Below are 20,743 nucleotides of genomic sequence, written 5' to 3' on the forward strand. Positions count from 1 at the left end.
CCGACAAATCCCGATAGGAGCTGCACATATCTCGTTCTCAGGGCACACCGGATAGGTCAAGCTACGAGTAAAACCAGCCCTCGAGTTGCCCCGAGGTGGCCCCGCAGGCTGCCCATTTCGGACCAACACTTAGAGAAGCACTGGCCCGGGGGGGTTAAAATAAAGATGACCCTTGGGCTGGCCGACCCAAGGGAAAGAAAAGGCTAGGTGGCGAATGGTAAAACCAAGGTTGGGCCTTGCAGGAGGAGTTTTATTCAAAGCGAACTGTCAAGGGGTTCCCATTATAACCCAACCATGTAAAGAACGCAAAATCCGGAAACATAACACCGATATGACGGAAACTAGGGCAGCAAGAGTGGAACAAAACACCAGGTGTAAGGCCGAGCCTTCCACCCTTTACCAAGTATATAGATGCATTAATTAAATAAGAGATATTGTGATATCCCAACAAAATATCCATGTTCCAACATGGAACAAGCTCCAATCTTCACCTGCAACTAACAACGCTATAAGAGGGGCTGAGCAAAGCGGTAACATAGCCAATCAACGGTTTGCTAGGACAAGGTGGGTTAGAGGCTTGGCTTAACAATATGGGAGGCAAGATAAGCAAGTGGTAGGTATCGCAGCATAGGCATAGCAAAAGAGCGAGCAACTAGCAAGCAAAGATAGAAGTGATTTCGAGGGTATGGTCATCTTGCCTGAAATCCCGCAAGGAAGAAGAATGAGTCCATGAAGAAGACAAACGGACGTAGTCGAACGGGTCCTCACAAACACGACATTATCGAAACCAACCCAAAGAAGCAACACCGGAAAGAAGCACACAACATAGTAAACAACCAACACACGAACATGGTATGATATGCGAGATGCGGTATCTGATGCATATGCATGATTTGGAAAGGAATAATTGAACCTGGCCACAACTTGGAAATCGAAGAGTGCCACTGGAAAGGGGAGTTGATTTCGGTTGAAATAGATATAAAGATCACCGGAATCGGATGCACGGTTTGGAAATGGCAAGCAAAACAAATATGGCACCGATCTGCGATAAACAACAAGTAGTCATCTAAATGCATCAAGAACAACATGCTACAGCACTCCAACATGGCAACAAAATACATGGCAGGGATCCACTCATGATGCTTGACAAAAGATGAACACTGAGCTACGGCTAATTCACTCATTAACAGGTTCAAACAAGCATGGCAAAAGTGCAAATGTAACATGTTTCAGACTTAGTGAAATTAACAGCATATCAGGAATTTATCATCAGGAAGCAATGTTTAGAGCATGAAAACAACATGCTGCAGGAACATATCATGGCAAAGCAAGGCATGTCATGAAGCTACTCAAAGCACTTAACAAAAGTCCCTTAGTGACCTTGAGCCAAAAGGGATCAGAAAATACAATTGCAAGCATGTGAACATAGCAAAAACATAAACAGATTAAGACTTAGTGAAAAACTGGAGCATGCAAAATAGATTAACAAGTAGGCATGTTTACGAGCTCGATGCACTCACTACAGAGCATGGCATGACAAACTGAGCATACACCCATCAAAAAGACATGGCATAGAAGCTATACATGGCAAGAATAACAACATAGCATGCACAGATCAATAGCAACATCCTCGGCAAAATCGCTAAACATGTCAACAATCTGCTAGGATCATTTTATAGCAAAAGTAGAGCTCCATTGACTCAAGTTAGGGTGCTCCATAAATGCAAACAAAGAAATGGATGGATAGAGCACCACAATATTAACAAAACATTCTTACTGATCATCCTCAAAAGAGGCACGGATCACTAGGAAACAACATGAACATATGGCATAAAAATAAAAACAGGACAAGGACTTAGTGAAATTGTAAGTCCCTGAAATCAGCATCATCGAGTAAGCTACTTTGCATGCTTGTGCTAGTCACTACAAAGATCACAAAAAATACATGGCATACACCCCTGTAAAGATGGCATGGCATTCTACAAAACACATGTAGAGCTCAGGATCATAGCATGCACACATTAATCATGGCAAAAATGACAAAAGGCCATTTGCTGATTCAGGTCTGACATAATCATCACATAGCCCTCTTCCAACAGCATTTCGGGCATCAATATGAGCTCAAATGAAAATGATGCAATGAAATGATGTACTCGTCGAGACGAACATTTTGATATGCTACACGCACGAATCAGGGCTACGGATGCAGAGTTATGACATGCGAAAGAATGCAAAAATGCTAGTGTTTTGGGAGAGAAAAGTCAACCCGAGATGCTCAGATCTAGATCCAGATTAGGGCTGCACGGAAATCGAGGGTCGCCGGACTTAGAGCTCGCCGGACTTGGACTCGAGGTCACCGGGGAAGGGCCGGCCAGAGCTTGGGAGGAGGAGTCCGGTCGGTGGAGGACGACGGCGGTGAGGTCGGCGGTCGCCGGTGTCGAGGTACCCGCGGCGGTGGCTCGCCGGCGCGGGAAGAGATGGGGCGGCGCGGCGGAGCTCGGCGAGCGGCGGCGACCGGCGATGGTGGCGAAGGGCGGCGCCGGGCGGAGCGAGCGAGGCGGCGAGGAGGCGCGAGGAGGCGCATGCGGTGGCGAAGCGCCTCGGGCGCGTGAGGCAGGCGCGTGGATGGCGGCGCGGGGCGCCGGGCCGGGAGGGCCGAGCGCGGGCCGCGGCGGGCCTCGGCGGCGCGCGGGAGAGGAAAGAGAGACGGCGCCACATGGCGGGTGGTGGTTGGCAACGGAGGCGGGAGAGGGTGACGTGGCCGCCTTCGATTGGTCGGAGCGAGGTGGTGGTTTTGGTGGACATGTCCGGCCAGCGCGGGAGGAATTGTCCGGCGGCGCGAGGAGGATGAAGTTAGGGTTTCATCTGCGCGAGATTTCGGAAAGGAGCACATATATATAGGTAGAGGGAGCTAGGAGAGTCAAAATGAGGTGTGGTTTTCGGCCATGCGATCGTGATCGAACAGTCTAGATGATGGAGAGAGTTTAGGTGGGTTTTGGGCCACTTTGGAGGGGTGTTGGGCTGCAACACACATAAGGCTTTTTCGGTCCCTCGATTAACCGTTGGAGTATCAAACGAAGTCCAAATGGCACGAAACTTGATAGGCGGTCTACCGGTAGTAAACCAAGGCCGCATGGCAAGTCTCGATCCAATCCTAAAACGTTTAACACCCGCACACGAAAAGAGGTAGAAAGGGACACCGGGTGACATAGGAGCGCCGGATTGCAAAACGGACAACGGGGAAAATGCTCGGATGCATGAGACGAACATGTATGCAAATGAAATGCACATGATGACATGATATGCAATGCATGACACGCAAGCAATGACAAGGCAACAACAGCGAAAAACTGGAAGACACCTGGCACATCGGTCTCGGGGCGTTACAACACTCCACCACTACGAGAGGATCTCGTCTCGAGATCTAGAATGGCACCGGAGGGACAACGGAAGATAAAGAGAAGAGGTAAAACTAAGTTGCTCCTTTGACAAACGAGTGAAACCAAAGAACCTTGCAAGGTTGAACAAATTGAAAGAAAGAATGCAACGAAGTAGAACAAAGTTGAAAGCACTCTGTTAGTAAAGATGAACAAGGAAGAACAACTTTGGGCAGCACTCCGGTTGAGAAGGGATGCAAGACTTGACAAGATGAAAAGAACTAGAAGAGATGACACAACACTCCGGTTAGATGGATAAGCATGAAAATAACAAGGTCCTGACAAGAAGAAGAAAGGTTGAAGAGAGCAACATCACAATGCCTCCGGAACAAAAATAAGAATGGAATGGAGTGAACGAAGGGAAACACGATCTTGAGAGAGCACGCTTACAACAAATGCTAGAACAGAGTTGTTGGAAAACCAACAACGAAAAGAATAAGCTTGATATGGTCTTATGGAATGCATCTCAAATTATGAGGTGCCCACCTGCCACTCACGGGAAAAAGAATTTGATTGATATGAACGAGGAGACGAGAAACTTATTCACCGGAAGGATAAAAGAAGAACCTGGGTCCTTTAAGAGCACCATAAATAGCAACAATCCTGAGGGAAGGCTTTAGGTGAGATATAACCCAAGATAACTCCAACGAAGAGGTTGATGGATTTAAAATACCCCATTCTTAACAACCTGTGAATCATGAAACATGAACTCAAATTATCAAGAATGGCATAATACCACCTCCAATGATATGGAAGAAAGGAATTGCACTCCGGATTGCAAGAAGAAGAATGCTTGAGATCCTCTAAAAAGAATCTTGTTGAACACTTTGAGAAGGAAATTAAATCCTTGATGAACCATCATGTAGAACCTCCACGAAGAACTCCGGTAACAAAAGGATAACGAAAAGAAAGAGAAATTGACAACACAAGGTGAAACCTCATAATGATTTAGATGGATCTTCGTGATAAAATAATTTAGAGAACTTTAAACTCCAAAAAAGAAAGATGAATCAAGTGAAACCGAGAATTTGATGAGCCTCCGGAATAAGGAAATTGAGTTCACTCGATGAAACAAGAATAAGAATTATATTATGCTTATCCTTCTCCAATTAAATTGATGACAATCAACGGATTTGGCATACTACTTATTCTCGTTGAAAAGGATTAAGGGAGATATCAATAACTTGATAAGGTCTTCAACGAAACACCGGTAGGATTGAAACAACGAATGAATTGGTATGATAAACGAAGGAAGAGAATCCTGAATGAACCACCGTAGGAATTAAACTGGCCGAAGAAAAGATAAAGGAACACCGGGAAGAATTATGAAATGAACGAAGATACTTGAGAGAATTTAGATACAAGAGGACGAATAGATCACGAACTTAATAGAGAATATTTGAATGATGCACCGGTAAGATTTAGAGTATGAGAGCAGAAGGCTGGAATGAATAAATCTTAGATGATGGGCTCCGGATAAACAAACTGAGCAGACTCTTGAATTGCTCCGGATAGGTGAAAAGAATTTTCACAATCAAAACCAATTATGAGAGGATGTCATCAAGCTAGAACCATGGATCCTTGAGAGAACAGATAAGATATGGAGGAAAAACTCTTCTTCGGTCTTCAAATGTTGATAATGACGATGAGAAGTACCACCAAGAATTTTGAGGCACTCCGGGATGAAAAATGAAAAGGTCGAGCCAACGATGAAAAGAATTCGAAACAAAATCTTGGAGAAAAAACATTAGACTGATGATAACTCATTCTTACGTCAGACTTTAAAAGATTTGAGAATAGCTCCGGGAAAATAAGAAGAGTCAGGTAAGATCCTGGGAAAAGACCTGTGGGTTAGGGCCCACTCAAAACGAACACTGTTGAAATGATTTAAAGAGAGGTTGCGCCAGTTGAATTAAAAGGCTCGAATGAGATAACATCCTCGAAATATCTTGAACGGATTGAGAATGGAAACAAATCATCCGAGATATCTTCAGCACTCCAGAACAAATGAATGGCGAGAAGTGAATGATTATGAGGTGCACCGGTATGAGAAGGCATTTGAAACAAGGAAAAGGATATGATCCACAAATCTTGAATTGAATCCATCGGAAAAGAAAAAGAATGAGGAATGACGAACTTGAGGTTCCGTTAGGATCTTCATGAGAATCACCGGATAAGAATATTGACGGAAAAGGATGGAGAGACTTCACAAGAATAAAAGGATACTTGAGTAAGAAATCTGGGTCCTTGAAGAGAAAGGGAGGGTGGGCGGGAAAACAAAGGCAGCTTGGAGACGAATGAAACGAACACCGTTGAGAAGACTTGAGTTGATCTTTCGGATGTTGAAATGATCGGATCCACTTGAAGAGAAACACGCCAGTTGAAAAGGATTGACATGACAATCTCGATTATCATGAAGGATTTGTATTCACATCAGAGTATGGGAACACCATTTAGGAAAGGTATGGAATCAACACTTGACATTGAAGCAACTCGAATACCACAACTCAAAACAAAACAAAGGATTGGCTTGTAGAATAAGCCAGAACAAACATATGATAGAGATTTCGTCCGAAGTTTTCGTGGTGGGGCCTACACGGGCTCGATCGTACAGCATCATCATGTACAAGGCAGTGCACATGACATACGAAGCGTCCCCGAGTCGGCATAGCCAAGGACTCTTTAAGACACAACGAGACCACTATAAAACCAACCGTGAATAGGCGGACCACTAGACGTCGAACCCCAATTTCATATCATACATCTGTCGGAAAGATATCCTAAGAGCTACTTGAATTCCCACTTATAAACTCCCGAAACTTTCCGGTTATGCAATCAGGTGTTGGGGATACAGGGGAAGCATAATATCTCACCCAAACTAGCAAATCCTACATCCAGCTGTATCCATCCTTCAACACATAACCAAGAAACCTTCGGAAATCGTTTACCTCAACCTTCGAAAAGCATCCGTTATACGAGTTATGGCAATACTCCCGAACTCCCGCCCCAGTACTCGGTGGCGTCGAGGTTATCTCACCAACAACTGCATAAAAGAGATTTTCGATGTCGGCGAAACTCAGGTATTCCAGAACTGCAACGATAAAATTGTGACGACAACACCTCGGAGCTCAACTCCCCGGGACACTGCCACAACCCCTAAATGTCAGGAGGCACCAAGAACAATGTTCTCGTCACAAAACCATCGGAACGATTCCAAGATACCCGCGTGATCCTAAAAAAATTAGTGAAAATTTGAGAAGAGAAGAGTCAAAACTCTACGTCAGGATGCCTCACCAGAGCGACGAAGGGACTGAGGAGTAAAAAGAATTCCTAACTCTCCGATATATATAATCCTAAATGACTCAAAACATTTTTCTAGACTCAACAACGCCAACGATTCGATCAAGCAGGGGGCTCCTAAGGTCGGGGACGGCTCTGATTACCAACTTGTGACGCCCTCGATGCGGCTATATCTCCCACGTGTCGAAGCACGACTTAGAGGCATAACCGCATTGAAAGCAATGTCGCAAGTGAGGTAATCTTCACACAACCCATGTAATACATAAGGGAAAGAGATACATAGTTGGCTTACAATCGCCACTTCACAGAATTACATGAATAAAGCATTACATCAACCAGATACAATCAAGGTCCGACTACGGAACCAAAATAAAAGAAGACTACCCAAAATGCTACACAGATCCCCGATCGTCCCGACTGGGCTCCACTACTGATCAACTAGGACGAAACAACACAAAGGACAAGATCTTAATCGAGCTCCTCCTTGAGCTTGGTTGCGTCACTTGCACGGTTCAACGGCACCTGCAGGCTGGTTTTGGAAGTATCTGTGAGTCACGGGGACTCAGCAATCTCGCACCCTCGCGATCAAGACTATTTAAGCTTATGGGTAGGGTAAAAGGTATGAGGTGGAGCTGCAGCAAGCGACTAGCATATATGGTGGCTAAACATACGCAAATGAGAGCGAGAAGAGAAGGCAAAGCACGCTCGAGAAATCTATAATCAAGAAGTGATCCTAGAACAACCTACGTCAAGCATAACTCCAACACCATGTTCACTTCTCGGACTCCGCCGAGAAGAGACCATCACTGTTACACACGCGGTTGATGCATTTTAATTAAGGTAAACTTTAGGTTTTCTACAACCAGACATTAACAAATTCTCATCTGCCCATAACCGCGGGCACGGCTTTCGAAAGTTCAAACCCCTGCAGGGGTGTCCCAACTTAGCCCATCACAAGCTCTCACGGTCAACGAAGGATATTCCTTCTCCCAAGATAATCCGATCAGACTCGGCATCCCTGTTACAAGACATCCTCGACAATGGTAAAACAAGTCCAGCAAAGCCACCCAGATGTGCCGACAAATCCCGATAGGAGCTGCACATATCTCGTTCTCAGGGCACACCGGATAGGTCAAGCTATGAGTAAAACCAGCCCTCGAGTTGCCCCAAGGTGGACCCGCAGGCTGCCCATTTCGGACCAACACTTAGAGAAGCACTGGCCCGGGGGGGTTAAAATAAAGATGACCATTGGGCTGGCCAACCCAAGGGAAAGAAAAGGCTAGGCGGCGAATGGTAAAACCAAGGTTGGGCCTTACTGGAGGAGTTTTATTCAAAGTGAACTGTCAAGGGGTTCCCATTATAACCCAACCGTGTAAGGAACGCAAAATCCGGGAACATAACACCGATATGACGGAAACTAGGGCGGCAAGAGTGGAACAAAACACCAGGCGTAAGGCCGAGCCTTCCACCCTTTACCAAGTATATAGATGCATTAATTAAATAAGAGATATTGTGATATCCCAACAAAATAACCATGTTCCAAACATGGGACAAGCTCCAATCTTCACCTGCAACTAACAACGCTATAAGAGGGGCTGAGCAAAGCGGTAACATAGCCAATTAACGGTTTGCTAGGACAAGGTGGGTTAGAGGCTTGGCTTAACAATATGGGGGGCAAGATAAGCAAGTGGTAGGTATCGCAGCATAGGCATAGCAAAAGAGCGAGCAACTAGCAAGCAAAGATAGAAGTGATTTCGAGGGTATGGTCATCTTGCCTGAAATCCCGCAAGGAAGAAGAACGAGTCCATGAAGAAGACAAACGGACGTAGTCGAACGGGTCCTCACAAACACGACGTTATTGGAACCAACCCGAAGAAGCAACACCGGAAAGAAGCACACAACATAGTAAACAACTAACACACGAACATGGTATGATATGCGGGATGCGGTATGTGATGCATATGCATGATTTGGAAAGGAATGATTGAACCTGGCCACAACTTGGAAATCGAAGAGTGCCACTGGAAAGGGGAGTTGATTTCGGTTGAAATAGATATAAAGATCACCGGAATCGGATGCACGGTTTGGAAATGGCAAGCAAAACAAATATGGCACCGGTCTGCGATAAATAGCAAGTAGCCATCTAAATGCATCAAGAGAAACATGCTACAGCACTCCAACATGGCAACACAATACATGGAAGGGATCCACTCATGATGCTTGACAAAAGATGAACACTGAGCTACGGCTAATTCACTCATTAACAGGTTCAAACAAGCATGGCAAAAGTGCAAATGATAACAGGTTTCAGACTTGGTGAAATTAACAGCATATCAGGAATTTATCATCAGGAAGCAATGTTTAGAGCATGAAAACTACATGCTACAGGAACATATCATGGCAAAGCAAGGCATGGCATAAAGTTACTCAAAGCACTTAACAAAAGTCCCTTAGTGACCTTGAGCCAAAAGGGATCAGAAAATACAATTGCAAGTATGTGAACATAGCAAAAACATAAACATATTAAGACTTAGTGAAAAACTGGAGCATGCAAAACAGATTAACAAGTAGGCATATTTACGAGCTCGATGCACTCACTACAAAGCATGGCATGACAAACTAACCATACACCCATCAAGAAGACATGACATAAAAGCTAGACATGGCAAGAACAACAACATATCATGCATGGATCAATAGCAACATCCTCGGCAAAATCGCTAAACATGTCAACAATCTGCCAGGATCATTTTATAGCAAAAGTAGAGCTCGATTGACTCAAGATAGGGTGCTCCATAAATGCAAACAAAGACATGGATGGATAGAGCACCACAATATTAACAAAACATCCTTACGGATCATCCTCAAAAGAGGCACGGATCACTTGGAAACAACATGAACATATAGCATAAAAATAAAAACAGGACAAGGACTTAGTGAAATTGTAAGTCCCTGAAATCAGCATCATCGAGTAAGCTACTTTCCATGCTTGTGCTAGTCACCACAAAGATCACAAAAAATATATGGCATACACCCCTGTAAATATGGCATGGCATTCTACAAAACACATGTAGAGCTCAGGATCATAGCATGCGCACATTAATCATGGCAAAAATGACAAAAGGCCATTTGCTGAAACAGATCTGACATAATCATCACATAGCCCTCTTCCAACAGCATTTCGGGCATCAAGATGAGCTCAAATGAAAATGATGCAATGAAATGAAATGATGTACTCGTCGAGACCAACATTTTGATATGCTACACGCACGAATCGGAGCTACGGATGCAGAGTTATGACATGCGAAAGAATGCAAAAATGCTAGGATTTCGGGAGAGAAAAGTCAACCCGAGATGCTCAGATCTGGATTCAGATCGGGGTTGCACGGAAATCGAGGATCGCCGGACTTCAAGCTCGCCGGACTTGGACTCGAGGTCGCCGGGGAAGGGCCGGCCGGAGCTTGGGAGGAGGAGTCCGGTCGGTGGAGGACGACGGCGGTGAGGTCGGCGGTCGCCGGCGTCGAGGTACCCGCGGCGGTGGCTCGCCGGCGCGGGAAGAGATGGGGCGGCGCGGCGGAGCTCGGCGAGCGGCGGACGAAGGCGGCGAGCGGCGGCGACCGGCGATGGTTGCGAAGGGCGGCGCCGGGCGGAGCGAGCGAGGCGGCGAGGAGGCGCGGGGAGGCGCATGCGGCGGCGAGGCGCCTCGGGCGCGCGAGGCAGGTGCATGGACAGCGGCGCGGGGCGCTGGGCCGGGAGGGCCGAGCGCGGGCTGCGGTGGGCCTCAGCATCGCGCGGGAGAGGAGAGAGAGATGGCGCCACATGGCGGGTGGTGGTTGGCTGCGGAGGCGGGAGAGGGTGACGTGGCCGCCTCCGATTGGTCGGAGTGAGGTGGCGGTTTCGGTGGACATGTCCGGCCAGCGCGGGAGGAATTGTCCCGCGACGCGAGGAGAATGAAGTTAGGGTTTCATCTGCGCGAGATTTCAGAAAGGAGCACATATATATAGGTAGAGGGAGTTAGGAGAGTCCAAATAAGGTGAGGTTTTCGGCCACGCGATCATGATCGAACGATCTAGATGATGGAGAGAGTTTAGGTGGGTTTTGGGCCACTTTGGAGGGGTGTTGGGCTGCAACACACATGAGGCCTTTTCGGTCCCTCGGTTAACCGTTGGAGTATCAAACGAAGTCCAAATGGCACGAAACTTGACAGGCGGTCTACCGGTAGTAAACCAAGGCCGCATGACAAGTCTTGGTCCAATCCGAAAACGTTTAATACCCACACACGAAAAGAGGTAGAAAGGGACACCGGGTGACATAGGAGCGCCGAATTGCAAAACGGACAACGGGGAAAATGCTCGGATGCATGAGACGAACATGTATGCAAATGAAATGCACATGATGACATGATATGCAATGCATGACATGCAAGCAATGACAAGGCAACAACAGCGAAAAACTGGAAGACACCTAGCACATCGGTCTCGGGGCGTTACAGGCGTAAACTGATTTTCTAATCCATCAGAAACATTCACAGAAACAAAATAAAGTCGCCCTACATCTACAGGTCCAACACTAGTGGTAATCCTACTCCACTCCTTGACCTAGCGGCCTAGGATCCTCTGCGCATAAGGATCTCTAGGCCACTCTCTCCTAGTTCAAAAACCCGTTTTGTCTAGTCGGAGTTGGTAGAACCGATGACTATCGGTTTGGGTTCTATGACCATCTACTTGTATTTTTCATGGCGATGGACCTTCTTTCTGCTAGCTAGGCATGTCTTGTCCTAGGCGTCTCTTTTAGTTTTGTGTTCCTTTGATCTTCTTTTATCCTTGCTATTTGTATGGTTCTTGGTCCGATTTCCACATAATCAGGGTCAACTTTTTCACTATTGCAGGTTACATAATTTTCATATAAGGCGTCGCTTCAAAGACTATATGATGTAGTTCATGCAATGACATTGTCAGATCGAGGGTTTTGTAACAAATCATCTTTGTTCCCATGTACACCCCAATGGCACCACCATCGTTCCTCCAACACAACCTTTAATTAGGTGGTCGCCCCTCTCCTCCTCCATCGATGTGATAGTGTGGGGAGGCCCCGGTCTGCTAGATGGAGCTATGGTTTTCTCGTTTTGGGGGTTTTAGTAGGGTTACGTGCCAGCGCTTTGTTGGTGGTGGCGGCGGCGATTTGGCCATAGATTTGTGTTGGCCTCTCTGACTTGAATTGTTGGTGTGGCGGTGACGGAGGCTAACCTTTGAAGTTTGGTCCTACGACCTCCTCTCCATCATGTTGGTGCCGCCTCGTTAGTGCCGATGTGAGGTATGTGAGGTTTGTTATAGGTTGAGATCTCTGTAGATCTTCATGCGGCAATGATTTCAATGGTTTCTTCTCCAGGGTGATTGTCGTGGAATTGTCACGACAGATGTCCTAATGAAAGGACTTAAACGTGGAGCCATCGCAACTAGGAAGCTTAAAGGGGTTAAATGGGACAAAGGACACATGGAGTTTATACTGGTTTGGCCCCTTGCGGTGAAGGTAAAGGCCTAGTCCAGTTTGAGGTGATATTGCTAGGGTTTCGATGACCAGGGAGCTAATACGCTTAACCTGGCTCTCGATCTGTTGTTTCTTGTCCTGAACCGCCGCCCGGGTCGTCCCTTTATATACAGAGGCTGACGCCCGGCGGGTCATAAAGTCTCGGACGGCTCATAAACATTGTCCGGCTCGGTCTCTAACTATTCCTGCTTTACAAAACAAGTCATGTACATACGGCGGTTTATCTCTACGGGCCTTGAGCCGCCTTCGGGCATGGGCCTTATACTAAGCCTATCTATGAACCGCCGTACAATCTTGGGCTTCATTATGGTGAATCGTCATAGGGATGATTCGGCTCCTCCTGGGCGGGTCATGCCTAATAGTCATATCCCCATCATTAGGCCCCAAGTTGATTTGAACTTGTTCATGTCAATCTTCAAGACTTAGAAAAATTCCTTTCTCATCTGTTGTGAAAACCTTATAACCCGCCATGACGTCATCTCCAAAAAATTTAGAAAACTGCAACGACATCATCTTCAACGGATCTTTGCCTTAATTCCTTTCCGAAAATCGAGGCGTCTATCTAGCTGGATAACCATTGTTCGACCTCCTCGTTTTTCGCACTTGTCTGTTTGTTTGTTTCCCCTTAAGGAGGTGTTTGTTTCGGCGAGAAACATCCGTTACCTGTTTACGGGGTAAACGAAAAACGTTACAAGTGTTTGGTATGCGCACGATGTAATTGGATGCCTCCGTAAACAATTGCAGGTTAGTTTTAGATCGATACCACCCACACCCCTCCGTAAACGCTGGCGTTACCGCACCTCTCCTCCCACGATTCGCTCGTCCTGGACCTGCGCCGCCGCCTCCCCTTCGACTCCGGCGCTGGTGCCGGCGCCTTCTAAATTCCCTTCCAGTCCCCTCTCCATCTCCCTCGACCCTCCTCGTCCAGCACGCACCGCCGCTTGGTAGCCATCGCCGCCGCCCCTGGTCGCCGCCCCGTTCCCTGCCGCCCCAGCCCCCCTCGTCGCTGAACTGCAAGGTACAGGCTCCGTCCCTCCTCCTCCTGTCCTCGCTCCTCCGTCCTCCTCTGTTGCCTGCTCTCCTTCCCATCCCTCGTCTGCTCTCCTTTTCAGCCACCAGCCACTGGCCACGACGACCTCGAAGCAGACACCGTAACTCGATTCCTTTACATGCATGAACCAAACAAAACAGAGATTTTTCCATTACATCCCTGTTACCAGCGTTATCTAGTTCCTTTACCATTTACGTTACCAGTCTCCAATCCAAACACCTCCTAAATAGGACCACACACTGCCCTTCGTCCTTCTCCTTCTCCTTCCTTCTCCTTCCTTGCGACGCACCGACCCGCTCAAGCTTCACCGCCGCGGACCTCCTATCTCCAGCCTCAACTCCGGCCGCTGCATCGCCCTGAATAGACCAGAATCTTGCGGCGCCATTCTGCTGCCCTGACGATCTTGGTAAGCTTCTTTTCCCTGGTCATAGATCTTTTACTAGGGTTTTGTCGGTGTTCGTCGGAGTTCATGGATGTTCGTAACTGCCCTCCTTTCCTTTTGTCCCCGATCCATATATTAGACCCAAAGAGCCACGAAATCTTGTGCGGCCGCAATTTCCGTGCCTGTTTAAACATTAGAACATATCCCTACTGCACCAAATTGCTTCTAGGGCTCCTCTGTTCTTCCTCCGTTATTTTGCAGATGAATTTATCTCCCTTTTTTTAAAATGGTAGATCCAAATTTATACCCTCAATCTGCGGGACTTGTTTGTCCTGACACTTAGCAAATTACAGCCTTGGTAGATCTTGAATGCCTCTAATCATGGCGGCTTACACCGTCGGTTTAGCTGGCTTATCCATATATCATTAGCCCTTGTTTAAGCCGTCGTGATAAACATGCACTGTAAATTTTAACTTGCAATCCCACCAACTAATTTAAGCCAGTGAATTTTTTTCTATTAGATTGCACTTTCACCATACCGCCAAAGACGATGACAACTTGCAACTGGGTCCCTTCCATAGTCACCGAGAGCACTCTGAAAGATTTTGTCACCATTGTGTATTTACCTGAAACAAGTGTCATGTCTTATCGTGCTCATGACCTGGACGAAGAAAGACTGCGACCAAAGGATGGCGAGATCATTGTCTTCACCGACCATATGAATCGGGGCTTTACGCCGCCCGACTCAAAATTCTTTAGAGATATCGTGCATTTCTTCAAGCTTCATCCACAGGATATTGGACCCAATTCCATATCCAACATCTGTAACTTTCAAGTTTTCTGTGAAGTTTATCTGCAAGAAGAACCCACTATTGAGTTCTTCAGAAAATACTTTTACTTGAACCGCCAGAATGAATACACCAACGGTCCCAGCTTGGAGCTTGGCGGGATCTCAATTCAGCGCCGACGAGATGCCATCTTCCCTCTAATAGTTTTACCGGGCCATCCCAAGGACTGGAATCAAACATGGTTCTATTGCCAGGACACCTCACCGTCTGATGAAAAACCGATGTCGGGCTACCCTGCGGAGCGTCTCGACACCACCTACAACCTCCCTAATAAACTGGTTGCTGCCGAACACAAGAAACTTATGCCAAAGATCAAAAAGGTTCAAGCTTTGCTGGGAAACGGCTTAACTGGCGTTGACTTAGTCCGCTACTGGGTCGCATGGCGGATCATCCCTCTAAGCCGCCGACCCAGCTTGATGTGTAATTATACCGGAGGAACAGATGACCCTTTGTGCCATAGTCCTCTACGCTTGACCGAGGAGGCTGTCGTTCAAATGGCGAGCACTCTTATTAACAGTAAATATGAAGATTGTAGCGTCGTGGGTTTAAATCCTTTCTACAAGCTTAACCCGGCTCCAAATGTAAATCCTTTTAACTTCTTCTCCCTCAGCAGTTAAATATTCGAACAGATTTCAACATGTTATCCTTTCCCAGGCCAAATCTGATTTTTGGAAAGCCAAATATGACCACGAGGCTGCCAAAAAATCTAAAGCTGCTATGATAGCCGCAAAGAAGACCGACAAAAAATCTAGGAAGAAACAAACCGCTTCTGAGTTACTCAAGCTGGACGACACCTCTGAGTCGGAGGTAGCTCTTGACTCTCTTGGTAGTTTTTTAACAACCTTATTGACACTGACTATTATCAGGGTGACACGGGAACCAGCCATGCAGTCGAAGACGAGGTAACTATTATTTCCTCCGACTCGGAACCTTTACCAAGATAGAAACCTCGGCGGGTAATCCGGAAAGTAAGGTTTTCACACCCCTTAGCTTATTTAGATCCTCATTTTCTTTTGAAATGACAGAAACATGAGAGCCGCTGCCAGAGCCGGATCGGCGGATACGATAATTTACTCTCCGGTTTACCAAAGACTCCTTGGAAACGTCAAAATGAGGTTTCTTTCATCCTTGACCTTTTGCCCTTACCAATGAGTTTATTCTATTGCTATCTTAACTGTGATTGCACTTTTGCAGGAGGTCTCTCGTTCGTCTGGTGATTCTTCACAGACTTAACTACCGGCTTTCAAGACTGCCCCTGGGTAAAGATAATTGCCTCTCTGTCTGTTCCTTTATATCTTTGTCACCATGCTGACCCATCACAAATTTTCTTATAGTGGTCAACCAAAGCCTAAAAAAGCAAAGGTGTCAAAACCAGCTGAGGATCCAAAAACTGTTGAATCTGAACAGCCGCCTCTTGTACCAGAACAGTCTGAAGCACTGGAGGATCATGTTGTCAATATTCATCTGGTTTTTCCTGAGTCGTCTGTTGATGAAACCGCTCGCGATCTCTCAACTGTTGAACCGGCAAGCTCAATTAAGCCGCCAGAGACCTATGGCAATGATATTTTGATTACTGGTTCCAGATTCGTTGAGCCGGGGAACCCAACTATGCTGGCAAAACACTCTGCCAAGCAAGAAGTTATGGAGAGACAGAAAGTGAGGTTTGACGTTTCTCATTATGCTCATCTGAGTATAAGTGATGTGCTATCTGGCTATCTCAGTCAAGCGCACTCCAATCGAGACTCGAAAATTGAGATGGTCAAACAGATTCAGCAAAAACATGAGGTACATTCCCCGGCTTTCATGAATCATATACTCTACCAGCCCCAAGTCTTCTGATTATGATAAACTTGAGTCATCTGTAGACTTGAAACATTTATAAGTTTCCGTTCTAGTCTTCCCTCAAGTCCGGTTTAAAAACTTTAAACTGGATTTTAGTAATAATGTACTTCTGCATGTCTAGCCCCCAAGGGTCGGTTTAATCAGCATGACTGAATCAGTCATTATAGAAAAAACAATACTTATCTTCGTATCCCTCATGTATTAGCTGAAACTCTTGACAGCTTAACCGGCTCATAGAAAAAGAATTTCGAGCAACATGCATTAGCCCCCAAGTGCCAAGTGTTGTTACTTGTAAAACACTTGGGACTTTTCAGAAGAGAGAAAAAAATTGCTTTGGCACACATTAGCCCCCAAGTGCCAAGTGTGTTTGCTTGGCAAAGTACTTATGACTTTAATTGTTGTAATTCTCTTTTGAACATACTTTGGTAAACCTGTGCTACCTGCAGTCTGCCATAGCTGACTTGGATACACAACTGAATGAGACGAAGACCCGGCTGGCGGCTCGGGAGAAAGAGACCCAAAAGGTTGGATCCAAATTGCAGGCTAGTGTGTCTGAAATAGAGAAACTGAAGACCAACCTCAGTGTCGAAAAGGATGCTTGGGCCAATGAAAAAACTGCCTTGATCCATCGTGCCGAAAAAACTGAAGCGGCTCTGGAAACAGTTACCGCTGAACTCACCGGTTTAAAGAGTCGTGTGTCTCAGATGGTCTCCGCCATCTTTGGTAAGTCATGCTTGTTAATTATTCAAAGTGAATCCTTGTTATCATAACATAAGCCGCTGCTTAACTCATTGTATAATCTGCACAGGTCCCAGGAGCAGCAACTTGAGCCAAGATCCGTTGATAAAGCTGAAGGCGGTTTACATCCTCGTGGAGCAATTGTACACCGGAGCTCAACGGATTCTCGCTACTATTTCCCCAATGAACCAAGAGCCAAAGTTATTGAGTGACGTCTTGAAAAAGCTGTCTGTCTTCCCTGCTAGGTTCCAAGAAATCAAGCGATCCAGCGCTAGAGCCGGAGCTATGTCGGCTTTAAGCCGCTCTAAAGCCTGGATGCCAGAGCTAGACACGGCTGATATAATGAAAGGATATCCTAGTCTCAAGGAAGATGGAACACCTTTTTGACCAACAAGATTTTGCTTCCTGCGTGAAGGAAATTCGCCCGTGTGCTACAATCCTTGTCAATGAGACCGAACTTGACAAATATCAGTCGGGTTTTGATATTGAAAATAAGAGACTAGCAACTCCTGCATACAAAGTGATGGATTTAATCCCACCGAACCGTAAGCACACCTTTGCCCATGAGATTGACCCGTCTGGTCTGATAGATGAGAAGGCTGAATTTATCGCCCTACGTGGCTTTGACTGGACCACGAACCGGCGAGGGATGAGCCACAACCATCAAGCTAGCCAGGTCATGATTTATGAACCGGCTTAACTTATCACCTGATGTACGCGATACAAACAGTTTTATCCTTTTTTTGGGCTCCAAAACGCCTTGTAATAGGTTAGCGTTGAAACTTTTTGTTCTGCTATGCCATCGTGCATATTGTGCTGCGTACAACACCTTTGTCCGTCATATGAAGATATGCTTTACACCCCTTACAATATCAGTAGTGTTGGGGATATAACTATCAGTTAAGACCCGCCCAGGAGGGGCCGGGTCAGCCCCAATGGCGGCTTACAAAGGGAGCACAGTAAACATTAAGATGATAGTTTATCAAATCTTACAGAAGGCCTAAAAGGCCTAGAGGCGGCTTAAGGCCCAATATTGTAAACCGCCGTATGTAAGGAAAGACTTGTAAAGAAAGGCATGTAAAAGAAGTCACCGAGCCGGACACGATTTATGAGCCGGCCGGGACTCTGTAGGCCACTAGGCATCAACCCGTGTATGTAAGGGGACGACCCGATGGCGGCTTAGGGCAAGAAACAAGAGATCGAGAACCAAGTTGGCAAGTTAGCCTCTTGGTGATCGAAACCCCAGCAATACCAAACACAACTAGATGTAGGCTTTTACCTTCATCGTAAGGGGCCGAACTAGTATAAAACCTCTCGTGTCCTTTGTACCGATTAACCCCTTTAAGCTTCCTAGTTGCGATGGCCCTACGACTAAGACCTTCCACTAGGACATCTGCCGTAACAATTCCACGACAGTTGGCACCCACCATGGGGCCAGCGCACGGTGGATTTGAGTTCTTGAAGGGCAACTTCGAAGGGCTCAAGGGATACGCTGTGGGCCGAATGACCAAGAGTCGTCGCGGCAAGCTCTACATCGACGACGAAGGCTGGGGCCCCGAGGCCAGCTCAATTGAGTACGGGTACCGGGTCCCCTTTGGCGTAATTCATGTCTTCATCGGTCGGATCGGCGAGTCAGGCCCTGAGCCAGACGTCCACACCAACCTCGTCGAGACGGCTCAGCGCGCGAGGACCACCCGTGTTCAACCTGTCGTGAAGCATGCTTTCGTAGGCTGCGTCCACGGCGGTGAATACTCTGAAGGATTGATGGAAGGCGCTGAGACGGCCATCTGTTCTGATGCTACATCATCAACAGGTGAGACGGACTCTTTGTATCAGCTGCAGGATGGCATGCTCGGGGGCTGTTCCGATGGCAGTAGTCTTCCGGACCCCCTTGAGCCGTCGAATTGGGCTGGAGTCTTCATGGCAGGGACACAGCCCGGGCAGAATTCCACAGCAGCAGCAACAACAACTACTGGGTCGGCCGCAGCCGGGTCAGGAGACCCCGCGCACCCCCCGGTTCAGATTCCAATGGACCTCACGGATAAACTGACGACTTTGTTAACCGCTGTGGTAGAACCGGCGGATAGAGCCCAGCATGACGCAGAGGTGGCACGTGTGCGGGAAGAGATGGTATAGGCTAAAGAAAATTTAGCAGCAGAGGAGGTCGGGATGGCAGCAGAGCGGGCGGCTTTAGACGTTCGTGCGCAATAGCTTCAAGCGGAGACTTTCCGGCTCTCGGTGGATCTGAACACGTCAAACGAGGTCATGAGAAGAAGGCATCAGAAAACTCAGTCACGTCTACCTCTAACGCTCGATCCTAGGAACCTTTTTCATACACCCGGGGCTGGGGCAAGCAACCCGCCGGAGGCAAATCGGATCACGACGCCTGGGGCACCGTTTCAACCGTGTGCCATGGAGCCACCTCACGTACATACCGCTCCGCCTCATTATGTGCCAACACTGCCGGGTCACTTCTCCAATCCCTTGGAAAACCTCATTGCAGCATCGGCTCGTTTGGCGGCTCTCCCGATGGAAGGCGACTCGCCGGCAGCAATCAAAACGCGAAGGGTGAGGGAACTTCTTCAAACAGCTCTGGCACAGCAGGATGCGTACTCCTACAATCGAGACATGATCCATTCAACTCCTCGCCCAAGCCGGAGCCCAAGCTACAGTAGGCATATGGACTCGGCTAACATGTCAAGCAATGCTCAACGCCGCAACCGGCCGCACAGGCATGAGCCGGTACAGGCCGGATCCCTTAACTTGGCGGATCAGGAAAGGGTCTGACAAGAGGCTGAGCGAGCGGTTCAATTGGCAGCAGAGCAGGCGGCTCATCGGACTTTTCCGGCTTATCCAGCAACCTCGGTCGAGGCAGGAGTGGCCACAAGAACTAGATGTGTCCCTTGCCTGGTGCCGTCCATATGTAATGAGCGTTTGCCAAAAGACTTCAAGGGGTCTCGTAAGGTGCCTAATTACACAGCCGACTTGTAGCCTGGGGCTTGGATTGAGAGTTATGAGATGCCTATGGAGTTGTTGGAGGTCAGTGACACAGCAATGGCTAAGTATTTCACTATTATGTTGGATAGAACAGCTCGTACTTGGCTGAAGAGGTTGCCACCCAATTCTATCGGCTCATGGGCGGAATTGAAGGCCTGGTTCATCCAGAACTTCAAGGACACGTGTAAATAGCCTATGTAGATTGTGGACCTGACTAATTGTAAACAAGAAGACGGTGAATCTACAACCCATTGGGTGCGTCGGGTCAAGGAGATAATACATTCGTCTGATAAGATGGATGCCGGCTCAGCAGTCTTGATGTTGGAGAAAAACTGCCGTTTTGAACCTCTGAAGCAGAAGTTGGGGCGGCTCAAGCGTGACTGCAGTGACATGGGCCAGTTGATGGAAGCTCTCGTCAAGTATGTTGATTCTGATAGTACCAAGGACCCGGTGTCTGACGAAGAAAAGATAGCAAAGGGAAAGAAGAACGGCAATGGCAAGGGTCACCAGCATAACCCGACAAATCAAGGAGGTAATAAACATAAGGCTGATGAATTTGTCGCTAACACCAATGCGCAGGGCGGCAATCAATGGTGCAAGG

This window comes from Triticum aestivum, chromosome 5A, assembly GCF_018294505.1.
Source record: "Triticum aestivum cultivar Chinese Spring chromosome 5A, IWGSC CS RefSeq v2.1, whole genome shotgun sequence".
Taxonomy (NCBI): Eukaryota; Viridiplantae; Streptophyta; class Magnoliopsida; order Poales; family Poaceae; genus Triticum; species Triticum aestivum.